Source organism: Scyliorhinus torazame, chromosome 2 (assembly GCF_047496885.1).
Source record: "Scyliorhinus torazame isolate Kashiwa2021f chromosome 2, sScyTor2.1, whole genome shotgun sequence".
In the NCBI taxonomy this organism is placed as follows: Eukaryota; Metazoa; Chordata; class Chondrichthyes; order Carcharhiniformes; family Scyliorhinidae; genus Scyliorhinus; species Scyliorhinus torazame.
The window spans coordinates 230,211,173-230,235,531 of record NC_092708.1 but is presented as its reverse complement, the minus strand read 5'-3'; the positions used below and the strand labels follow the sequence as shown (position 1 = coordinate 230,235,531).

The following is a 24,359-nucleotide window of genomic DNA, read 5'->3' as shown; positions in this document are numbered from 1 at the left end:
CATGCAAACCCGCAGTACGCCTACGTGGCGTACCCAGACAGCCGACAGGACACGGACTCTCTGCGGGACCTGGCGCCCGCTGGAGCTCCCCACACCACCCCAACACCAATCACCACCCCCTCACTCCTGCCGGTGCACCCCACAGCCACCCCCTTCCCGGGGGGATCGGTCTTCCTCCCAGGCCCGTCCAGGAGTAAGGAAACAGGGATGGACAGCGCTATGCTCCCAGAGTCGACCGGACCCGAGCCAGCACCACCACCATCACCCAGGCTGAGACGATTGGAAAGGGCGACCAGGGCACCATCTCGACTCATCGAATCGGCTTAAGATGTAAATAATTCAGTGGCCCAGTAAAGCGGCATTGTTGTAAATAGTTAATGCTGCGAATCGGGTTAAGGTGTAAATAATTCAGTGGCCCAGTAAGAGCGGCATGGTTGTATATAGTTAAATGGTTAAGGCACCGACCCTGTAAACCCCTACCACCATACCACCCACCACCCCGCCGCGTTCTTTTTTTTAACAAGGGGTGAATGTGGTGGTATGTATTAGAGGTAATACGGTACACCATGATGCCGAGGAGCTATTGGAGGACAGATGCTGGGTCCTGATTGGATCTGCTGCCTACTGGGCTCCACCCAGATAGGCGGGGTATAAGAACCCGGTTTCTCCCATCAGCTGCATTCTGTAACTGAGCTTCTGGGGAACAAGTCTGCTCAATAAAGCCTCGATTGAAGTTCTCCACGTCTCGCCTCATGTGTGATCGATGGTGCTACACTACAGTACTGTACACAAAAAACAGGACAAATCCAACCTGATAAATCACTGCCTGGTCAGCCTACTCTCAATCATCAGCAGAGAGATGGAAGGGGTCACTAACAGTGGTTTCAAGCAACACTTGTTTAGCAATAACCTGCTCACTGACACTCTGTTAGGATTACATATAGATACAAAGAATGTAGAAGCAGGAGGAGGACTTTTGGCCCTTCGAGCCTGCTCCGCCATTCATCACGACCATGGCTGATCATCCAACTCAATAGCTTAATCCTGCTTTCTCCCCATAGCCTTTGATCCCATTCTCCCCAAGTGCTATATCCAGCCGCTTCTTGAATATATTCAAAGTTTTAGCATCAAATACTTCCTGTGGTAATGAATTCCACAGGTTCACCACTTTTTGGGTGAAGAAATGTCTCCTAATTTCTGTCTAAAATGGTTTCCCCTGAATCCTCAGACTGTGACCCCTGGTTCTGGACACATCCATCATTGGTAACATCTTCCCTGCATCTACCCTGTCTAGTCCTGTTAAAATTTTATAAGTCTCTATGAGATCCCCCCTCATTCTTCTGAACTCCAGCGAGAACAATCCCAAGATAGTCAATCTCTCCTCATATGACAGTCCCGCCATCCCTGGAATCAGTCTGGTAAACCTTCGCTGCACTCCCTCGAGAACAAGAACATCCTTCCTCAGGGAAGGAGACCAAAACTGCGCACAATACTCCAAGTGTGGCCTCACCAAGGCCCTGTACAATTGCAGCAACACATCCCTGCTTCTATACCGAAACCTCTTGCAATGAAGGCCAACATACCATTAGTCTTCTTTACCGCCTACTGCAGGGTCACCAGCTCCTGACCTCATTACAGTCTTGGTTCACATACGGACAAATGAGCTCAGTGCCAGAGGTGACATGAGAGTTACTGCCCTTGACATTATGGCAGTATTTTACCGAGTATGGCATTAAAGAGTCCCAGCAAAATTGGAGTTAATGGGAAGAAGGAAAACCTTTCATTGGTTGGAGCCATACCAAGCACAAAGGAAGATGGTTGTGGTTGTTGGAGGTCAATCATCTCAGCTCCAGGACATCACTGCAGGAGTTCCTCAGGGTCGTGTCCCAGGCCCACCCACCTTGAGCTGCTTCATCAATGATCTTCCTTGCATCACAAGGTTAAAATTGAAATGTTCGCTGATGACTGCACAATGTTCTGCACCATTTGCGATTCCTCAGACACTGAAGTAGTCCATGTGCAAATGCAGCAAGACATGGACAATGTCTTGTTATGCTCTAGGCGTAGCATAAGCGGCTTCCTTGTGGTGCACTTGACAAAGAAAGGTTCAGACGTGGAGATAACTTCAACACATTTATTAAACTATTTACACTTCTCCTACTCGGGTTTGCCACTACTGTTAATCCTACTATAGCTACTCAGACTGACTTATCAGTCTGCTACAATCCATGTGGTGGGTGTACTATTGAATCAACCCTGTGTCTCTACTCACTGACTGTCTCCACTGGAAAGAGGAAGATCATGTGTTGTGTCCTTTATATATGGGTTGGTGTAATGCCCTCCTGTGGTCATGTCACCTCTGTGTGTATTGTGAATGCCCATTGGTTGTGTCCTATCTAACTGTTCTATTGGTTGAGTATCTGTGTGTCATGTCTCTGGTGCTCCCTCTAGTGTCTAGCTAGTCTACATGCATTTACATTAACCCCTTGTGTCTTTACAGTGATGCATATCACCACAGACAATATCCAGGCTTGGGCTGACAAGTGGCAAGTTACATTCATGCCGCACAAGTGCCAGACAATTAACTTTTCCAACAGAGAGAATGTAACCATTATCCCTTGACAGTCAGTGGCATTACCGTCACTGAATCCTCCCGTATCAACATCCGGGGGGTTACCATTGATCAGAACCCGAACTGGACTAGCCATATAAATGCTATGGTCACAAAGAGGTGGCACGTGGTGCATTGGTTAGCACTGGGAGTACGGTGCTGAGGACCCGGGTTTGAATCCCGGCCCTGGGTCACTGTCCATGTGGAGTTTGCACATTCTCCCTGTGTCTCCATGGGTTTCACCCCCACAACACAAATTGCCCTTTAATTGGAAAAAAAAATAATTGGCTACCCTAAATTGAAAAAAAGAATACTCTGGTTACAAGTGCAGGTCAGAGGCCAGGAATCCTGTGGTGAGTAACTCACCTCCTAATTCCAAAGCCTGTCCACTATCTACAAGGCACAAGTCAGGAGTGTAATGAAATACTTTCCACTTGCCTGGATGAGTACAGGTCCAACAACACTCCAGTAGTTCAACACCACCCAGGACAAAGCAGCCTTGCTTGATTGGCATACCCTCCACAAACATTCACTCCCTCCACTACCAATGAACAGTAGCTTCTGTGTACACTCTACCAGGTGCACTGCAGGAACTCACCAAGTTTCCTTAGGCAGCATCTTCCAAACCATGACCGCCACCATCTAGAAGGACACCATTACCTGGTAGTGCCCCTCCAAGCCACTCACCAACCTGACTGGGAAATATATTGGCGTTCCTTCGCTGTCACTGGGGCTAACTCCTAGAACTCCCTCTTTAACAGCACTGTGGATGTACCTACACCAGATGGACTGTAGCGGTTCAATAAGGCAGCTCATAAACTCTTTCTCAAGGGCCATGATGGGTGGGCAATAAGTGCTGGCCTAGCCGGAGGTGCCATTATCCCGTAAATAAATTAAAAAAATTAAAGGACCCTCTGAGAGAGAAAATTCCTCCACCTGGAGGAAATAGGAGACCACTTATTTCAAAGCTAGTCCACCTAGTTCTGGGCATTTACAGCCTCATTTATATGTACGCGATATCATTTTGTTTCACCTTTTCAGCTACACAAATACCATTAGACAAATGTAATTTGTAGTTCTTTATAAACTAATCTCCCCTGTCAAGCCCCTCAGAATCTTTAAGATCAGGGGCGGAATTCTCCGGAAACGGCGCGATGTCCACCGACTGGCGCCCAAAACGGCGCAAATCAGACGGGCATCGCGTTGCCCCAAAGGTGCGGAATGCTCCGCATCTTTGGGGGCCGAGCCCCAACCTTAAGGGGCTAGGTCGGCGCCGGACGAATTTCCGTCCCTCCAGCTGGCGGAAAAGGCCTTTGGTGCCCCGCCAGCTGGCGCGGAAATGACATCTCCGGGCGGCGCATGCGCGGGAGCGTCAGCGGCCGCTGACAGCTTCCCATGCATGCGCAGTGGAGGGACTCTCTTCCACCTCCGCCTTGGTGGAGAATCCGGGCCGGAGAATCACGCGGGGGGGCCCGCCAACCGGCGCGGCGCGATTCCCGCCCCCGCCGAATCTCCGGTGCCGGAGACTTCGGCAACCGGCGGGGGCGGGATTCACGCCAGCCCCCGGCGATTCTCTGACCCGGCGGGGGGTTGGAGAATCTCGCCCCTGGTCTCAATCTTCTAAACTCCAATGGGCATAGGCCCAAGCTGTTCAACCCACTCTTCATAAAACATTTCTTCATTCCAGGGGCAGTATAGCAAAGAATCGTACGTATTTGAATGGCCACATTGAAAGACTGGGTCAGGAATAGGTCAAGCAGAATAAAATGTTCAAGAGCAAAGATAGGTTTTGTAAAATTAAAGTCCACCAAGAAAAAAGCAGCTGAGTGAACTCATCCGAGAAATAATTATTGCTTTCAGGCAGGAAGCGCTGTCGTGTGAGAGATCCTTACTGAGAGACTGGTGAGTATGTTGAACTCGTCACCGCATGGAGTGATTCAGACAAATACCATTGATGCATTTCAGAGGAAGCTGGATAAATAAGAAATGAATAGAAGGATATGATGATGGGGTTTGATGAAGTAAGAAAGGAGGATATCCGTGTGGATCACAAACACAGGCAAAGGCGCACTGGCTCAAATGGTCTGTTTATGTTTATATATCCTGTGTAATTCTATGTAATCCTGCTGTCTGATTGTATATCTATGTATTACAGTGACTAGTCAGAGGACTTCAGCCAGGAACAAAGGAGTGCTGTGCACATGCCTAAACATATTCAGAGTTCTGTTCCCTGAGCAGGTCATATTTAATACTACCAAAGTGTGGGTGGGAGCATTGCTTCACTTAGAATATAAACATTGGCCGGAATTCTCCAGTCGTTGGGATTTTCTTTTCCTGCTGGCAGCACATCCCTGTCTACGGATTAAGCAGTGGCGTGGGGTGGATTCGTTGGGAAAACCCATTGACAAGCGGCGGGAGCAGTGAATCCCGCCGCCAGCGAATGGTGCGCCGCTGAGAAGCAGGACACTGGGGAAGTGGAGAATCCCGCAAGTCAGTTTAGAAAATTCCTATTAGGCCTGAAGACCATAAAGAAATCAGCAAAAGGACTGAATTAATCCGCATTAAGTGCAAAGCCCAAGCAGTGTGGAACAAGGCGCTAAAGCTGCTCTCAATTTCTCATTGAGAGTGTTCAGATGCTAGATTGTTGATTCCTGGCATATACTGCCTTGGCACAAATATTAGTTTAGCAAGGAAGATGTAGGAAGGATGTTCCCAGGTGTCACAGTCTAAGCATATGGGGTAAACCTTTTAGGACTGAGGTGAGGAGAAATTTCTTCATGCAGAGAGTGGTTAACCTGTGGAATTCGCTGCCACAGGAAGCAGTTGAGCCCAAAATGTTGTATTTTTTCAAGAAGCAGTTAGATAAAACATTTAGGGTGATGAGGATCAAAGGATATGCGGGGAATGCGGGATCAGGCTGTTGAGTTGGGAGATCAGACATGGCCATAATGAATGCCGGAGCAGACTCAAAGGGCCGAATGGCCTCCACTTGCTCATATTTTTTATTGGTGCGATTCAATGGCCTCATTGCGCCCGACTTGGTGTCGGGACGAGGCCATTGAATCTCACGATAGGCCTTTCACAAGAATTGCGGCGCTCAAAACGTCTTGCGCGATTCAGTGGAATCTTGCGAGATGTCGCGATCTGGATCTTGCCCTCATTGGGCATGATCCAGATCAGCATGTTTAAATGAGCCGTACGGCTAATTTAAAGACTCGCTGTCCATGCTTGGGAAACCTTGCCAGGGCGCTGTTTAGTATTGGTCCATACGAACATGGACCAGGCGTAACAGCACCTAGGGGAGGGTCTCCCAGGCCATTGGAGAGCCCTGGGTGGTTGGGGACAGGGAAGAATGGCACCCTGGCACTCCTCCGGCACCTGAGCACCTTAGCACTGACATCTTTGCACCTTGGCAGTGTCACCAGGGCACACTGGCAGTGCCAAGGTACCTGGGTGCCAGCTTGGCACTGCCAAGGATCAGGCCTGGGGGGGCCTTTACAGATAGAGTTGGGGGCAGGGGGGGTGAGAGGGGGGGCAAGATCAGGGCAGCTGATCAAAATGGCATCTCGATCTGCGAGGAGCCTTCAGCTCACCAGCAGGAAATGTCTCTAAGTGTGGCCTCAGTGGAGAAAATCTCCCCAAGGCCAAAAAATGGCAAAGTGTCATTGAATAGTTGGATGTTTCTTGGTGCTGCAGTTGCCGAACAACACCCCGCTAACCGTGCCGTTCAGCGGACTTTAATTCATGTCCACTGAATCGCGCCCAATGTTTCTAACATTGGTGGACATATTGTAGCAGAGTTCATTAACTCCTTCCCTCGTTAGTTTGGGGGAGGTGTTGACATAGTGGTAACATCACCAGATTAGTAATCCAATGGTCCTGGCTAATGATCTGGGAGCACAGGTTCAAATCTCTCCACAGATCAATCTATAAATCTCAGCTATAGAAGCTAATCTCAATCATTGATTGTTGTAAAAACCCATCTGGTTCACCAGTGTTCCTTAGCAAAGGAAAACTACCATCATTACCTGGCCTATATGTGATTCCAGCTTCCTCTGAAATTAACCTGTAACTCCTGGAAACTCGAGGACGATTTAGAGGGCCAGGAACCCTAAGCGAATGTGGTCGCCTAATAGTGGCCTAATGTGGAACCATTAATATTGGGCCTTTAAACTCCAACCTATATACTTTCAACCACCTTATTTGGTATTTTCTAAGGAAAGCATTGAGGAAAGGAATAGGTTACCTTTTCAAAAGTGAATCTCTAGCCCCAACATGTGGTCAGATTTGAAAATACATGGATGTTTAAAAAACAAATCTTGTGCACCAAAATAAGGGAAGCCCTTAAAACAAGATGGGATTCATAATAAGGGATGGTAAAGAATTTTTTTAAATTGTGAAATCTGTTACTGAAAGTAACTATCAAAAAGGTAATTTTTAAACAGACCAGACATAATGGTTAAAGTGACTGCATATTCTGATCAATCATTGGCTGACTGACACGTTTGACTTTTAAGAATTGACATTATTTGACATATATTTTGAAGTCAATATTTCTAATCAAAGATAAGAGTTTTCCATGAAAATGCACACACTTAATCGTAACATAGCACAACTGCATGATACAAAATAGGCAATTGTGAAAAATCATATGGAAAAAATGAATAGTTAATCAACAGATGGATACATATTTTGGAATTTTGCATGGTTGCAAATAAGGATCGATATTCATTCAGAAATGTACCATAGGCTACTATATGTGAAATATAGTATAAATGAAGATAAACACTTTGGGGCTTATGGAACATTATTGACGCAATGAGCAAAAGTTTCAAGGATGGTGAGTGCTTAGCGTGACCCATATCTGCTAGCTTCCACAGGTCCACTGCCATTTCATGCTCAATTGAGCTCTGATTGGCGGTAGGCGGGACTTCCATCCGTCCTTGGAAGGAAGTCCCGCCTTGGAAAGCTGTCAACCAACTTGATCGAGACCGTACGGGTACATAGTTTCAGTGGCCACAAAATATATTGTAATGCTCTGCCTGGAACTGATTCCCAGAACCGCACTTGCGGTATGTCCTAGGGGTCCTGATGGCGGGAGGATAGGGGATGCCATGGTTGGGGTGGAGGGGTGGGGGTGTCGGCAGAGGGCGATCTTAGCATCAGGGTGTAGGCCAGTTGGGGAAAGTGGGCTGGAGCTCCCAGATCCCGTAAGGGAAGGTGCTCCTCTCTCTCCCATCGCCCCCACCCCCATTCCCGCACAAGATGCAATTTCATCCATTACTCGGTTTCTCACCCTGCCCTGACTCGCCCCCACCAGCCTATAAATTGAGGCCGGGCATGAATGCCTGAAATTCTGTCGGAGGCTGTGCGGAGTCTGCACGTTCTCCCTGTGTTTGCGTGAGTTTCCTCCGGGTGCTCTGGTTTCCTCCCACAGTCCAAAGATGTGCAGGTTAGGTGGATTGGCCATTTTAAATTGCCCTTAGTGTCCAAAATTGCCCTTAGTATTGGGTGGGGTTACTGGGTTATGGGGGATTGGGTGGAGGTGTGGGCTTGGGTAGGGTGCTCTTTCTGAGGGCCGGTGCAGACTCGATGGGCTGAATGGCCTCCTTCTGCACTGTAAATTCTATGATTCTATGATTCTACTCCTTGCCCCTTGTGGCATACCATATGCTGTGTTGTGAACCCCTGAAAGATTGTTACATGGTGCAAGGTCAGCTCATCTGGCACAGAGGCAGGCAATGCTCCGAATCCCAGTCAACTGCAATATCACCCCCAGTGTCTCTCATCCAGTGACTGTCTCGTGAAATGGAAGCAGTACACATTTTAGTCAGTAAATCCTTATGCATTCATATCAGACTGTGGTATAACTAGCAGGAGAACATCACTGGCCATTGTCAACTACCTAACCAATTATTCCCTATCTTGTCAGATCGGCACACAATTTATATTGATGAAAAACCAGCCAAGCTTTCAGGAATGTGTGTCAATTTGCTGAAATCTCTTTAAGGCCCAAGAAAATGAAGAGGCAGAGGCCAGGGTGAGAGTTGAATTTCCTGGGCAAAAACTTTAAAGAGGCATTTTCACAGACTTCATTAGCGAACATAAAATGTATTTGTTAATAAGAATTGTACAACAGCCAAATGGCTGTAGTTAGCTCCCAAAATGTCTCTGTCTCGGAGTCTCTCTTACTATCGGGTGATTCCACACTCTTGAGTCCTGATTGGTCACCTAGACCAAGTGACCCTTACTCTGCTGTGTTGCCCTTAAAGGGACAATCACCACAAAAACCAGGAATGCAATTAGTAAGTCGGATTCTCCAATTTCAGCTTGATTGAAATTCTCCTCTTGGGTTTTGCAACTCCGAGTTGTGCAGCTGGAATGTGAACTCCTGCGTGATGTGACCAGAAGTCTACTATTTAAGGGGCCAATGCAGAAATGGAATTTGGAGGAGCCAGTATGTATTCAGCATTGAGACAGGATGAGCAAGGCCAATGCTTGGCTTTAATGATGCATCGTAGGAACTACAGCTAGACATTCTACAGAGAAGGAAGAACCATAATTTTCCCAATTAAGAGGAGGAAGAAACATGCAGCTGTCACTTAAAAGGAATGTTTGGAAATGGCTGAGGAGAGAAGCAGGGATTTGTGCCATGTTCTTGCTTGCAATGCAGGAAGAAGGTTAATGATCTGACCAGGTCAGGAAAAGTGAGTACGTTACCGACCCTGTGATGGAATCCTAAACCCATTTCCCTCCTCATGCCCTCCCCCAACCCATGACATGTCCTAATGATCAATGCACTCCAGCAAGTGGATTACTCATTATGTAGCCAAATGAACCTCCAACCTCCAAAGCCAAAAGAAGGCCTACTGAAGGTGGCTTGTAGCCATGCTGAAATTTCCACCTTTTTCACTTGGACTGCACAGTGGCACTGCTGACTCACAGCTCCAGCGGCCAGGGTTCAATTCCGGCCTCTGCGTGCAGTTTGCACTTTCTCCCCGCGTTTGCGTGGGTTTCCTCCAGGTGCTCCAGTTTTCTCCCACAGTCCAAAGATGTGCACATTAGATGGATTGGACATGCTGAATAACCACTGAGTTTCTAGATCTAGGCGACTTAAAACTGATGAAGCTTTGGAGGAATATCAGGAAAGTAGGACAAATCTCAAACGCGCAATAAAGAGGGCTAAAAGGGGTCATGAAATATCTTTTGCTAACAGGGTTAAGGAAAATCCCAAAGCCTTTTATTCATGTATAAGGAGCAAGAGGGTAACTAGAGAAAGGATTGGCCCACTCAAAGACAAAAGAGGGAATTTATGCGTGGAGTCAGAGGAAATGGGTGAGATTCTTAATGAGTACTTTGCATCGGTATTCACCAAGGAGAGGGACATGATGGATATTGAGGCGAAGGATGGATGTTTAAATACTCTAAGTCAAGTCGGCATAAGGAAGGGGGAAGTTTTGGGTATTCTAAAAGGCATTAAGGTGGACAAGTCCCCAGGTCCGGATGGGATCTATCCCAGGTTACTGAGGGGAGCGAGGGACGAAATAGCTGGGGCCTTAACAGATATCTTTGCAGCATCCTTGAGCACGGGTGAGGTGCCGGAGGACTGGAGAATTGCTAATGTTGTCCCTTTGTTTAAGAAGGGTAGCAGGGGTAATCCAGGGAATTATAGACCTGTGAGCTTGACGTCAGTGGTAGGCAAACTGTTGGAGAAGATACTGAGGGATAGGATCTATTCACATTTGGAAGAAAATAGACTTATCAGTGATAGGCAGCATGGTTTTGTGCAGGGAAGGTCATGTCTTACAAACCTAATAGAATTCTTTGAGGAAGTGACAAAGTTAATTGATGAGGGAAGGGCTGTAGATGTCATATACATGGACTTCAGTAAGGCGTTTGATAAAGTTTCCCATGGCAGGTTGATGGAAAAAGTGAAGTCATATGGGGTTCAGGGTGTACTAGCTAGATGGATAAAGAACTGGCTGGGCAACAGGAGACAGAGAGTAGTGATGGAAGGGCGTGTCTCAAAATGGAGGAAGGTGACTAGTGGCGTTCCACAGGGATCCGTACTCGGACCACTGTTGTTTGTGATATACATAAATGATCTGGATGAAGGTATAGGTGGTCTGATTTGCAAGTTTGCAGATGATACTAAGATTGGTGGAGTTGCAGATAACGAGGAGGACTGTCAGAGAATACAGCAAAATATAGATAGATTGGAGAGTTGGGCAGAGAAATGGCAGATGGAGCTCAATCCAGGCAAATGTGAGGTGATGCATTTTGGAAGATCTGATTCAAGAGCGGACTATACGGTCAATGGAAGAGTCCTGGGGGAAATTGATGTACAGAGAGATCTGGGAGTTCAGGTCCATTGTACCCTGAAGGTGGCAACGCAGGTCGATAGAGTGGTCAAGAAGGCATACAGCATGCTTGCCTTCATTGGACGGGGTATTGAGTACAAGAGTCGGCAGGTCATGTTACAGTTGTATAGGACTTTGGTTAGGCCACATTTGGAATACTGCGTGCAGTTCTGGTCGCCACATTACCAGAAGGATGTGGATGCTTTAGAGAGGGTGCAGAGGAGGTTCACCAGGATGTTGCCTGGTATGGAGGGTGCTAGCTATGAAGAAAGGTTGAGTAGATTAGGATTGTTTTCGTTGGAAAGACGGAGGTTGAGGGGGGACCTGATTGAGGTCTACAAAATTATGAGAGGTATGGACAGGGTGGATAGCAACAAGCTTTTTCCAAGAGTGGGGGTGTCAATTACAAGGGGGGTCATGATTTCAAGGTGAGAGGGGGAAAGTTTAAGGGAGATGTGCGTGGAAAGTTTTTTACGCAGAGGGTGGTGGGTGCCTGGAACGCTTTGCCAGCGGAGGTGGTAGAGGCGGGCACGATAGCACCAGTTAAGATGCATCTAGACAGATATATGAACGGACGGGGAACAGAGGGAAGTAGATCCTTGGAAAATAGAGGACAGGTTTAGATAAAGGATCTGGATCGGCGCAGGCTGGGAGGGCCGAAGGGCCTGTTCCTGTGCTGTAATTTTCTTTGTTCTTTGTTCTATCCAAAAAGGATAGGTAGTGTTACTGGGTTATGGGGATAGGGTGGAGGCATGGGCTTAAGTAGGACGCTCGTTCTAAGGGCCAGTGCTGACTTGATGGGCTGAATGGTCTCCTTCTGCACTGTAGGGATTCTATCCCATCTCAACCTATCTGCTCAGATGGTGGAGGGGGGGGGGGGGGGGAGGCGGTGGTGGTTAAGGGTCTGTTCCATCCAATAATAAACCTTTTGCTCAAATAAAAATGACAAGTATCTATTGACTTGCAATTTCCTGGTGTGGAATTGTGTATCTAAGCAGAAGAAAGTCTTACCTGTTTTCAACTATAAAATCCTTTTGCCTTTGCATCAATTCTCAGTTCTGAATAGAATAGTTCTCAGAATGGGCGGCCATTTGATTTCAAGGGCTCATTGTAAACCTAAGGTGGAGACACAAAGAATACAGACAATCACTTTTCTCTTACATTGCAAAAGGGTAAAGGAGAAAGGCTTGTGCTTCACAATAGCGATGCTAAGAAACATCCACCTTACCATAAAGGAAATTAAAAACTTTGAAAGAATTTGTTCTTGTTCTAGAATTACAGCTTCTGTTGCACCCAATAAAAGATTCCTAATCATTAATACTTCCAACAAACTGAAGATATTCAGGTCATGTATAACAGAACCCATCCTGTACTAGTTAGAAGAACAGATATTTGCAGCACAAAACAAGCTTATTCAGTTCATTGAATGAAATCAAAACTGATTCGACTGCCCTGCTTTCTACCCAGAACTTACTTTCTCCACTTCACGGAACTATTCAATTTTTCCTTAAAACAGGAAATGTGGTTAAGCATTCCAATGTTCTAACAACCTGTGTAAAGAAATTTCTCCAACCTTTCACCTTGATCTCTTAGTGATATGTTAAATTAATGCACCCCTCCACACCCGCCCCACACCCCCGCGCCAATGTTTCTTGAAGCAGAGGAAATAATCATTGCTTACTCACCATCAAAATTCTTCTCACAATATAAAAGCTTTATTCAATATCCTCTTAACCTTCATTCTGCAAATAGTCTCAAAATGACTGTCATCACAACTGTACTTAGTCGTTTGGCAGTACATAACTTGTGTATTACTGGCAAAAAGAGACACTTTTGTCAAAGCTTTTCTACTTGCACTCATCATATACCACACTACTCATTTGTGTAATAGGCAGAACATCTTTTTGGCTTGATGGCAGCATCCTGTTAGTGGCGAATTTCACTCATGTTGCTATTGCACAGTAGTAGCGTGAAACAGCTAGCTTCACCTGTTTCTCTTATTTTTGAGCTGTCTTACCCTTCCAGGGTAATTTGGGGTAGACGGGGCACTTTTCAGGGCTGAAAGTGACAATGATAGGCCCACTCACGGGTTTTTGTGATATACAGCACAAAATTACCTGATCAGGATGCAACCCTATTTCCGCATCAAGCCTGCAGGGTGAGCTTTGGCCCTATTTATGAGATGACAATTAGGCCAATCTTATAGTGCGTGGAACATAAGAAACCCACCATGTATATTGGCCACTACCTTAACCCTAATGTAAGAAAATCATTACATGCAGCGGCAGATTTAAAGATAGCAAACGTATCATCCGCGTATCAAAATTATGCAAGGGATAGGATGTCAGATTTTATTCCATTGAGGACACTTTTATCATGGAACCCAACAAAGGTGTTTGTGAGAGCTGGACTTCGAGGGAATCCCATGGCAACACCATCTATTCGGACAGACGTGGTGACATTAAAACTGAAGTCAAATGCACAATTTGCCAAATCCATAAGTTCCATGAATTCTGAATCATGCAATGGTGGTGGGTCTAGATCATCATGATATACTGTTGCAGTGCAAATATCTGACTTCCTCGAGTGGAACATTGTGAACAGACTAGCAATGTCAAAAATGAGCCTATAGACACAGCATTGCTATTGATATGAAAGTCCTGTATGGCCTTGATGGTGAATGAAAAGGAACCCTTCACCGTGCATGTGGAAAATCTGCTCAAAACTGGTTGTAACAATTTGCCCAACCATTTGACCAATACATGATGTGCAGAACTGGTCATAGATAAGAGAAAATAGCAAAGGGACATCACTTATATGTAACTTGGGCAGGTCATACATGCACAGATGCAGCGAGCTGTAAGAATGAAGTCTGTCATATATATCACAAGGCAGCTCATTACTCTTACACAAGTCCAGTAGGTATGTTTTTAGCTTACTTGCAAGCAAGGCCTGTTCATGTTGAGCAACAGGTCCAATGGATATGAATTTGAACCCATCATTAAGAATGGCGGGATTTTGTTGATAAGGATTGTAAAAGATGATGCTTCCCGTTCCTTTGTCAGGTTTACTGATATGGATGTCCACGTTGGTCTTGAGGCATTGCAATGCTGTAAGACATTAATGGTGCATATAAAAATCAGACATGTTGTTCAGAATCCCATAATACGAGTGTGCTTGATCACCTCGGTGCACTTTCAAGTAGTCAGCATCTTCAGTGGTTTGTGATGGGATAGTTGGGAATTGAGGAATTTGAACTCAGCAACTATCTCTTCCCATTTATTTGGGACTGATTTTGGCATGAACAGGGTGCTGCGGTCAAGCCAAGAAGATGTTCTACCTATCGCACAAATGAGTAACGTGATCTATGAGTTTGAGTGCTGACGTGATGCCAATTATGTAGGTCGTACATTCAAAGACAGGTGGATCGTATCGAACAACACGTCCCAGCTGCTGTTCACAATGGGCAAGGTACAGACTGTACCCAACCAGCAGGCGCTTGCAAAACTCAAAACACGGGGCTGAATTCTCCATTCTGGAGACTAAGTGTTGACGCCGCCGTGAAAACGGTGGAGTTTCACGACGGCGTGATCGGGTCCACAGCTGCAGCGGTTCAACCGCTCCCAAAAGGCTAGTATGGGCGTATCGTGAAACTCAATAAGCTATTAACGGACCGGCGGTCGATTCGCCGGTTCCATGATTGACGCGACCCCGCGGCTGCACATAATCCATTGTCCCCATCCCACACACAAGGGTCGCAGCCAACATGGCCGCAAGGAGAGCAGCGCCGCGCTTCCGGGAAGCCGAACTGGAGACCTTCCTTGGCTCTGTGGCGGAGAGGAGGCTGGTACTGTACCCCAGGCCGGGACGGAGGTCAGCAGGCGCCATTGTTTGCCGTGCCTGGGTGGAGGTGGGAGCCGCTGTCAGCGCCGCCGGGGGGGTGGCCCGGACTGGAGACCAGTGCAGGAAGAAACTGCACAATCTCCTCAGGGCGGCCAGGGTGAGTACTCAGCGCTGTGCCCCTGTCACTAAACCCCCAGTACTCCCCCCTCACACACGTGACAAGGAGCCCCCCCCCCTGCCAGGGGGACAGCCGGACAACCACCCTGACCCACATGGCTGCACCCATGCCAGCCGCAATGGCCAGGTGCCTGGCCACTGATGCCATCAGATACCCAACTCCTGGGTTGCATGCATCGGGCCGTCTAACACTGGTGCTGTTTGTGTTTGCCCGCCCCCCCCCCAAGGTCAAGAGACACCCTGCCTGGTTGGGGTTGCCCACGGCAAATGTGTGCCCGACCCAACCCCCTCACCCCAGACCCCAACCCCCCTCACCCCAGTCCTCATCACCTCACGCCTCATCCCGTCCCGCTGTCTAACCCTACATGCCGTCTTGTGTCTTACAGGGCAAGCCGAGGATGGTCCCGGCCCATCCAGGGCCCCCCACCTCCAACCAGCGCCAGAGCCGGTGCCCCCCCCCACAGACAGCCGAGCACCGATGGGGAGAGCATCTGGAACACCAGCCCTCTGTCCTAGACGACCCAGGACACCACGGAGTTCGGGTCAGAGGAGGACACTGACATTCCATCACAGCTGTCTCCGACACCCTCCACCATCTCAGAGACTATCACTTTGGTGGGCAAATTAGTGAAGAGGCTCCTGGGACACTCACTGGTGCGCACCACACAGTCGATCCGGATCAGCAGGTGGAGGTAGGAACAGCCGAGGGGCTGGACGGTCGGAGGGCAGCCCGGACCCAGGAACCAGCTGCAGTCCAGATGGGTCCCGGGCTCCTGGAAGTCCAGTCCCACCCATAGTGCAGGTGCATGCAGAGACCCAGGAACTAGAGGAGGAGATGATAGCCGGCTTCCAGCACCTGCAGGGGCAGATGGAGGAGACCATCCGTGTGCAGGAGCAGGGACTGGTGCCGGTCATGCATGCCACCCAGGCCGACACAGCACAGGTGGCGTCAGCGGTTGAGGCAATGGGGGCGACGATGTCAGACATGGGTGAGCATGTGCAAGGTCTGGGGCATTCTGTGCAGGCGGAGGCCGAGGCCCAGGACAGGGCTGCCCTCTCACAGGCAGCCATGTGCTGGGGCCAGCTGGAGATTGCAGCGGGTATCCTCAGCGTGGCCCAGTCCCAGCAGGCCATGGCTGAGAGCATCGGTGCCATTGTCCAGGTGCTGGCCGGTGTCGCACAGACACAGTGAGAGGTGATCCAGTCCCAGAGAGAGGTGGCCCACTCCCTATGCTCCATGGCTGTGAACGTTCAGACCCTTGTCGATACCAGAGCGGGCAGCCAGGACTGGCAGCGCCAGGTGTTGGGGGTGTCTCAGGGGATGGCTCCGCTTGCACCCCCACCATGTCCCATGGAGAAGCTCAGGGGCCATCGGGCACCACGAGGGAGGAGGAGGTGATGGGGCCCATGCCGGTGACTCGTGCAGGGGAGGTGCCAGAACACCGCGGCATCTCGGACTCACCCCCCCTCCTGTCCCTGGTGCATCAGGCGGGCAGCGGGCAGAACAGGGCGGCACCACGCCACCCGAGACATCCGAAGACCAGCCTGGCCCATCCAGGAGACGTGGGCCAACGGGGACCCTCGTCACAGGGCAGGAGTCACAACAGTCCATCTCCACTCCTGCTGTACTGTCTGGGGAGCCACAAAGACGTAAGGCCAGAATGTTAGACACCAGTTAAGTTGGCACGGGTGCAGGGCACAGTTGAGCTATAAGGTCTAGGGCACAGACTGTATATAATCAATTGTTCGGAATAAACACATGTTCACACCGTTAAAACCAGCCTTGGTGCTCTGTTGGATGGGTGTGGGGGAGGGGCGGTCAGTGATGGCCACTTGGAGTGAGGAGTGGTGGACGAGTGACGCCCAGTGAGTGGACTGTGCAGCCCCCCACCACCCCCCCCCCCCACCCCAACCGCCGCCATCACCCCGTCCCCAGCTATTCAACAGGGCCATGTTATGGACTGACCAGCTCACATGCAGGGATCATCCAGGTGGAAGGTGCTACTATGGGCATTAGTCAGACATTGTCAAACGATGTGGAACACGGAGTTCATCGCAGAGCTGTCATCATCCTCCATCCCATGGACCAGACCCACTGTCACTGCCAACCCAGTGCCCCGGCTCGTAGTGCCGCAGGTATACATAATGGTGGGGGGAGGGGTTTGGTGGTGTGGGAGGTGAGGGTGGTCGGTGGTGGGAGGTGAGGGGGTTCGGTTGTGAAGGGGTGTGGTATCCGTGCCCCTGCCGTGCAACCCCCACCCCCCCAGTTGGTGAAACGTGTCTCGATTAATGTATCCCGTGCGCGCTGGCCCTGCCGATAGCACAGTGCGGCCTCCCGTGCCTGGCCAGCCCCCATGTCCTGCTCATTGTCCTCCTCGTCTGACGAGGCCTGCCCTTACTCCTCATCCTTCTCTGCTGGGCTATATTGTGGAGGATGCAGCAGACCACAATGATGCGGCCGACCCTCCTGGCCTCGTACTGGAGGGCCCCTCCAGAGCAGTCCAGGCACCTGAAGCGCATCTTCAGGATCCCGAAGCACCTCTCGACAACACCCTTGGTCGCACAATGGGCATCATTGTAGCAGTGCCCAGCGTCGGTATGTGGCCTCCGTATAGGCATCATCAGCCACGACCGCAATGGGTAACCCCTGTCACCTAGCAACCAGCCCCACAGCCGGAGGGGGGTGGGTCCCTCGAACATGTCGGGGATCACAGATTGTGCCAGTATGAAGGAGTCATGTACACTGCCAGGGTACCGGGCGCAGACATGCAAGTTCGCATCTCGTGGTCACAGACCACCTGAATGTTCATTGAGTGGTACCCCTTTTGGTTGGTGAACAGTGGCCTGTTATCGGTCGGTGGCTGTAGGGTGACATGCACCCCATCGATTACCTCCTGGACCCGGGGCATCCAGGCAACTGCAAGGAAACCCTGCTGCCCAGGCATCCTGGTGGGCGTGTCTCTCTGCTCAACCACAGTCTCCTCCTGCATGCCCGGTCCAGGAATTCCTCAAAGGACATGCAGTCGTGGTATACAGGTGGCCTCATCCGGCGCCTCCTTGGCTCCACCTCCTCCTCCTCCTCCCCGTCATGTCGGGCGGCCAGCCCCACGGCCTGAGCGGCTGCCACCTGCCCCTCTGCAGCCCGCTCCTCTGCTGCAGCCTCCTCCTCCTGTCTGAGCCACCACTGCTCATACTGTCACAGGACTGCATGCAGAGCAGTGGCCCCCGCCATGGCGGCCAACATCGCTGGTTGATGACCGAACATAACTATCTGAAGGGGTTGACGATCATCGTGGCGCATACACCCGTGCACAACAAGGTACCATGGGCTACATGGTGGCCCCAGTTGTCACCGCGTGACACTGCCACGCATTCCCCCCATCCCCACACCCCGGCCCCGTCGGTGTCCCCGGTCCTGGCGCCTGATTAATGGCACTGCCCTCACTGGGGGCTGCCGTCAGTGTGGTCCTGGGTGGTCCCCCGGTGAGTGGTGCCGGTTGGGTGGGGTGGCCGGGGTGCACCCACCCATACGGCCGTTTTCTCTGCGTCCACCCAGGGGCCGGGTTGGGTGGCCAGCAAGATAGCCGCTTTACTGGCTCTCGGTGCATGGGCACCATCCTGTCGGGGGCTCCCCAGCTGCTCGGCCTGTCCCCCCCTTCCCCTCCACTCCCCCAGCCCTGGCAGGCCCCAGGCCCCCCCCCCCCCCTCCCCTCCCGCCACAGAAAGCACGGCCGGTGTGTTTGCGGAGCAGAATGGGCCCAGGAGCTGCCAACCATGTTGGGAGCAAGGTCCCGGAGGAGGAATTACTCGGGAAGACAAGGAGACGTTCATGAGGTGTTTCGTTTGTCGTGGTACACAGCAGTGATCAGATGGAGTGGAGTGCATCGGGAAGGACCTCCTGCCAGCAGGAGACTGGGAGATTCCTGGACCGTAGGGCCAGTAGGACGGTCTTCCAGACCGTTCCGTTCTCCCTCTTTACCCATCCGTTTCCCCGGGGGTTATAACTGGTCGTTTTGCTCGAGGTGATGCCCTTGCTAAGCAGGAATTGATGCAGTTCGTCGCTCAATAAGGAGGACCCTCTATCGCTGTGTATGTAGGCGGGGAAACCGAACAGGGTAAAGATACAGTGGAGGGCTTTTATGACGCTGGCTGTGGTCATGTCGGGGCAGGGGATGGCGAATGAGAATCATAAGTATTCTTCAATAATGTTCAGGAAGTACGTGTTGCGGTCGGTGGAGGAGAGGGGCCCTTTGAAGTCCATACTGAGGCGTTCAAAGAGACGGGAAGCCTTTATCAGGTGCGCTTTCCCTGGCCTGTCGAAGTGCGGCTTGCACTCCGCGCAGATTTGGCAGTTCCTGGTGGCGGTCCTGACCTCCTCGAGGATGTAGGGCAGGTTGCGGGTCTTGATAAAATGGAAGAATTGAGTGACCACCGGGTGGCAGAGGTCCTCATGGAGGGCCCAGAGTCGGTCCACTTGTGCGTTGGCACATGTGCCGCGGGATAGGGCATCAGGAGGCTCATTTATCTTCCTGGAACGATACAGGATCTCATAGTTGTAGGCGGAGAGCTCGATCCTCTACCGTAAGATCTTATCATTCTTTATCTTGCCCCGCTGTGCATTATCAAACATGAAAGCTACCGACCGTTGGCCAGTGAGGAGCGTGAATCTCCTGCCGGCCAGGTAATGCCTCCAGTGCTGCACAGCTTCTCCTTGGCCTGGGCCTCCTTTTCCACAGAGGAATGACGGATTTCTGAAGCATGGATGGTGCGTGAGAAGAAGGCCACGGGTCTGCCCATTTGGTTGAGGGTGGAAGCCAGAGCTACGTCAGACGCTTCGCTCTCGACTTGGAAGGGAAGGGATTAATCGATTGCGTGCATCGTGGCCTTTGCGATGTCCGCCTTTATGTGGCTGAAGGCCTGGCGGGCCTCTGCCGACGGGTAAAACTGAGGATTGGATTAGTGAGCGGGCCTTGTCCGCATAATTGGGGACCCACTGGGCGTAATATGAAAAAAATCCCAGGCAACGTTTCAGGGCCTTGGAGCAGTGGGGGACGGGAAACTCCATGAGGGGCGCATGCGTTCAGGATCTGGGCCTATGACTCCATCATGCAACGGTCGGTGCTGAACACGCATTTGTCCTTGTTGTAGGTCAAGTTAAGGGTTTTTGCGGTATGGAGGAATTTGCGGAGGTTGGTGTCGTGGTCCTGCTGGTCGTGGCCGCAGATGGTGACATTGTCGAAGTACGGAAACGTGGCCCGCAAACCATACCGGTCAACCAATCGGTCCATCTCCCATTGGAAGATCTAGTCCCCTGGATTATCCTTGCTACCCTTCTTAAACAAAGGAACAACATTGGCTATTCTTCAGTCCTCCGGGACATCACCTGAAGACAGTGAGGATCCAAAGATTTCTGTCAAGGCCTCAGCAATTTCCTCTCTAGCCTCATTCAGTATTCTGGGGTAGACCCCATCCGGCCCTGGGGACTTATCTACCTTAATATTTTTCAAGAGGCCCAACACCTCGTCTTTTTGGATCTCAATGTGACCCAGGCTATCGACACACCCCTCTCCAGACTCAACATCCACGAATTCCTTCTCTTTGGTGAATACTGATGCAAAGTATTAATTGAGTACCTCGCCCATTTCCTCTGGCTCCACACATAGATTCCCTTGCCTATCCGTCAGTGGGCCAACCCTTTCCCTGGCTACCCTCTTGCTTTTTATGTATGTGTAAAAAGCCTTTGGATTTTCCTTAACCCTGTTTGCCAATGACTTTTCGTGACCTCTTCTAAACCTCCTGACTCCTTGCTTAAGTTATTTCCTACTTTCCTTATATTCCACACAGGCTTCATCTGTTCCCAGCCTTCTAGCCCTGACAAATGCCTCCTTTTTATTTTTGACGAGGCCTACAATATCTCTCGTTATCCAAGGTTCCTGAAATTTGTCGTATTTATCCTTCTTCCGCACAGGAACATGCCGGAACTGAATTCCTTTCAACTGACATTTGAAGCCTCCCACATGTCAGATGTTGATTTACCCTCACACATCCTCCCCCAATCTAGGTTCTTCAGTTCCCGCCTAATAGTGTTATAATTAGCCTTCCCCCAATTTAGCACATTCACCCTAGGACCACTCTTATCCTTGTCCACCAGCACTTTAAAACTTACTGAATTGTGGTCACTGTTCCCGAAATGCTCCCCTACTGAAACTTCTACCACCTGGCCGGGCTCATCCCCCAATACCAGGTCCAGTACAGCCCCTTCCCTAGTTAGACTGTTTACATGTTAAGAAGCCCTCCTGGATGCTCCTTACAACTCTGCCCTGTCCAGGCCCCTAGCACTAAGTGAGTCCCAGTCAATATTGGGGAAGTTGAAGTCTCCCATCACAACAACCCTGTTGTTTTTACTTGTTTCCAAAATCTGTCTACCTATCTGCTCCTCTATCTCCCACTGGCTGTTGGGAGGCCTGTAGTAAACCCCCAACATTGTGACTGCACCCTTCTTATTCCTGATCTCTACCTATATAGCCTTGCTGCCCTCTGAGGTGTCCTCCCGTAGTACAGTTGTGATATTCTCCCTAACCAGTAGCGCAAATCCGCCACCCCTTTTACATCCCCCTCTATCCCGCCTGAAACATCTAAATCCTGGAACGTTTAGCTGCCAATCCTGTCCTTCCCTCAACCAGGTCTCTGTAATGGCAACAACATCATAGTTCCAAGTACTGATCCAAGCTCTAAGTTCATCTGCCTTACCCGTAATACTTCTTGCATTAAAACGTATGCACTTCAGGCCACCAGACCCGCTGTTTTCAGCAACATCTCCCTGTCTGCTCTTCCTCAGAGCCATACTGGCGCTATTCCCTAGTTCTCCCTCAATGCTTTCACCTTCTGACCTATTGCTCCGGGACTGAATAATCCTCAGTGTGCTAATAATTATGCTGCTAATCAATTTAAGATTGTCAGTCGGGCTCTGGGTGTGGCTCATCTGTGTATACTAGAAACTACTTGTATTAATACACAGGGCTTTGTTTGCAGGCAGAAAGAACAATTACACACATTGCACCTGTTTCAGCTAAACAAAGAAAGTGACAGCCATTTGCTGGATCATTCCTCAGGGCAATGCCTTCACCAGAGTCAAGCTACATTTTCTATGGAAATGCTTCTACAAATCAGAGTCCACTTGCCAATCAATCAGCACTCTCTTCTCATACAGATAAACTTGGTCTCCCTTTGGAAGGGCCCTTTCTGTTGATTTCCTTACTTTCTAATTCTTTTATATTGTCTTTATTGTTTTTGGTCCATAGATCGTTAATGGAGACATACCTTTAAATCGAACAGAGGATGTAAGGAGCTCAAAGTGTCAAAATAGTACACTGCTCAAAGGTTTTGTGTACTGGGCAGAAGAAGCCAGACCTTATGGCACCCAAGAGATTGGAGGGTTTGTTTTGATTGGTTGGCTGGTGTCAATTGATTGGCCAAGGACAGTATTCTGCACAGCAACCAACAGCAATTGGTTCCTGTCAGATGGGGATTTTTGGAGAGAGAACCCAGGAAAAGCCACAGGACCCTCAAGCAGTTCTCTCTCTCTCTCTCTCTCACTCTCTTGCGTGCTCTCTCTCTCTCTATCTCTGCTCTGCTACCTACTGTTTGAAGGCAGAAGCTTCTAGACCATGAAAGAATAAACTATCTCTCTCTCGCTCTCTCGAATGCTGGCTGCCTGCTCTTTCTGTGAGTCTATAGTAAAAACCATTACAAACTGAAAGAAAAGATACCATCCACCTAAACGCCAAGACTGAAGAAGAAACTAACTGGAACTAACTGGAAGATGTCTGTCTGAAACAAAGGCTTTTATTTAAATCATTTCTTTACACCCCACTTTCCCCTCTAAGTTTGTTTGTGTGTGTATATGTAGAGGGTGGGGCAAGTTAAAGGTTTTTTGGGGGGGCAGGGTTAGAGATTAGATAATAGTTCACCAGTTGTATTTGTTGCCTATTTTTAGTTGTTGTTAATAATAATAAAATGTTGTTTTTTTGTAATTAAGGGGCAATTTAGTGTGGCCAATTCACCTACCCTGCTCATCTTTGAGTTGTGGGGGTGAGACTCAGACAGCTGCAGGGAGAATGCACAAACTCCACACAGACAGTGACCCGGGGCTGGGATCGAACCCGGGTCCTCGGGGCCGTGAGGCAGCAGTGCTAACCGCTGCATTACCGTGCCGCCCATAATAATAAAATGTTAATTGTGTTTAAATTTACAAACCTGGTGATTGTAGTTATTGGGTGGCTTAGGGTCGTGGGCATTTCAAAATAAAAGTTAATTTCAATGGTGGTGTGACTCTGGGGCAAGTGAGGCTGGGTATCGTGAGATCTTGCATTGTAAGCTTGTGAATTGTCCTGAGAATGCAAGACAAAAAGCTTTGACAAAACTGACTCTTTTTTTTTCAACATTACAACTGTAGTTCTTATCTCTTGTATCATCCAGATGAATGCTCTCTGCGGCTTTAATATCCTTCCTATAATGGGGTGCTCAAACTGCACACTGTGCTCTTACTGTGGTGTAACCAATGTTTTGTATGAATTCATCATTACTTCATTATTCTTGTCCCTATTTATAATTCCAAAATTCGATTGGCATTTTTTATGGATTTATCTACCCACGCTAGGTTTGAAGCATTTATCTTCATGTTTTCCTCATTGTGATGAATAAATCCAACTCCTTTAACCATGTACCATGGAAAAGGGTCATTGACCTAGTCTGAAAGCTCGCAAAACGGTGCCATTTACACCAGTCTGCATATTGTCAATCAGTTTAATGCAGGCATGTCATTTCATCCGAAATGATACAAAGGATTCATCCAAGCATACATAGCTTGTAAGGACTGGAAAGTCAGATTAGCCTGTTAAACACAGCTCAACCTCCCCTCAGGATGATTGTAGTTTACTGATTTTCCATTAGAGCACTTCCTACAATTGCAGAGTAACACTGCTCTGCACAACAGATATGTCGCTTGTGATTCAATCACACTCGCTGCTGCTAGCCTTTGAAGAAGTGAATTACAACATTTATATTCTGAGATTCTCTACACCAGGACTTCAACATGCTTAATAACTGAGTCCTGAAGAGCAGCCTTTTGACTACAAATCGAGAATTGAAGGGATTATGGAGATTGGGAGGGGCAAGGCCATGGAGGGATTTGCAAACAAAGGTGATAGTTTTAATATCAGGGCATTACTTAACCGGGAGTCAATGTAGATCAGCGTACACAGGGCTGATTGATGAACAGGAGTTGATGCAGGTTAAGACACAAACAAAGTTTTAGATGACATCAAATTTACAGAGGGTTGAAAATGTGAGGCCAACCAAGAGTGTAT

The 24,359-nt window shown here is 49.1% G+C and overlaps 1 long non-coding RNA gene across 2 annotated transcripts in view; it reads right to left on the bottom strand.

The window, feature by feature from the left end:
- Window positions 1–24,359, bottom strand: part of LOC140407856 (uncharacterized) — a 261,987-nt gene that overhangs the window by 66,181 nt on the left and 171,447 nt on the right. For both annotated transcript variants that reach the window (XR_011939842.1, XR_011939843.1), the window contains exon 2: window positions 11,983–12,087. This is a non-coding gene — a long non-coding RNA (uncharacterized lncRNA). The remainder of the gene's footprint in view (window positions 1–11,982; window positions 12,088–24,359) is intronic.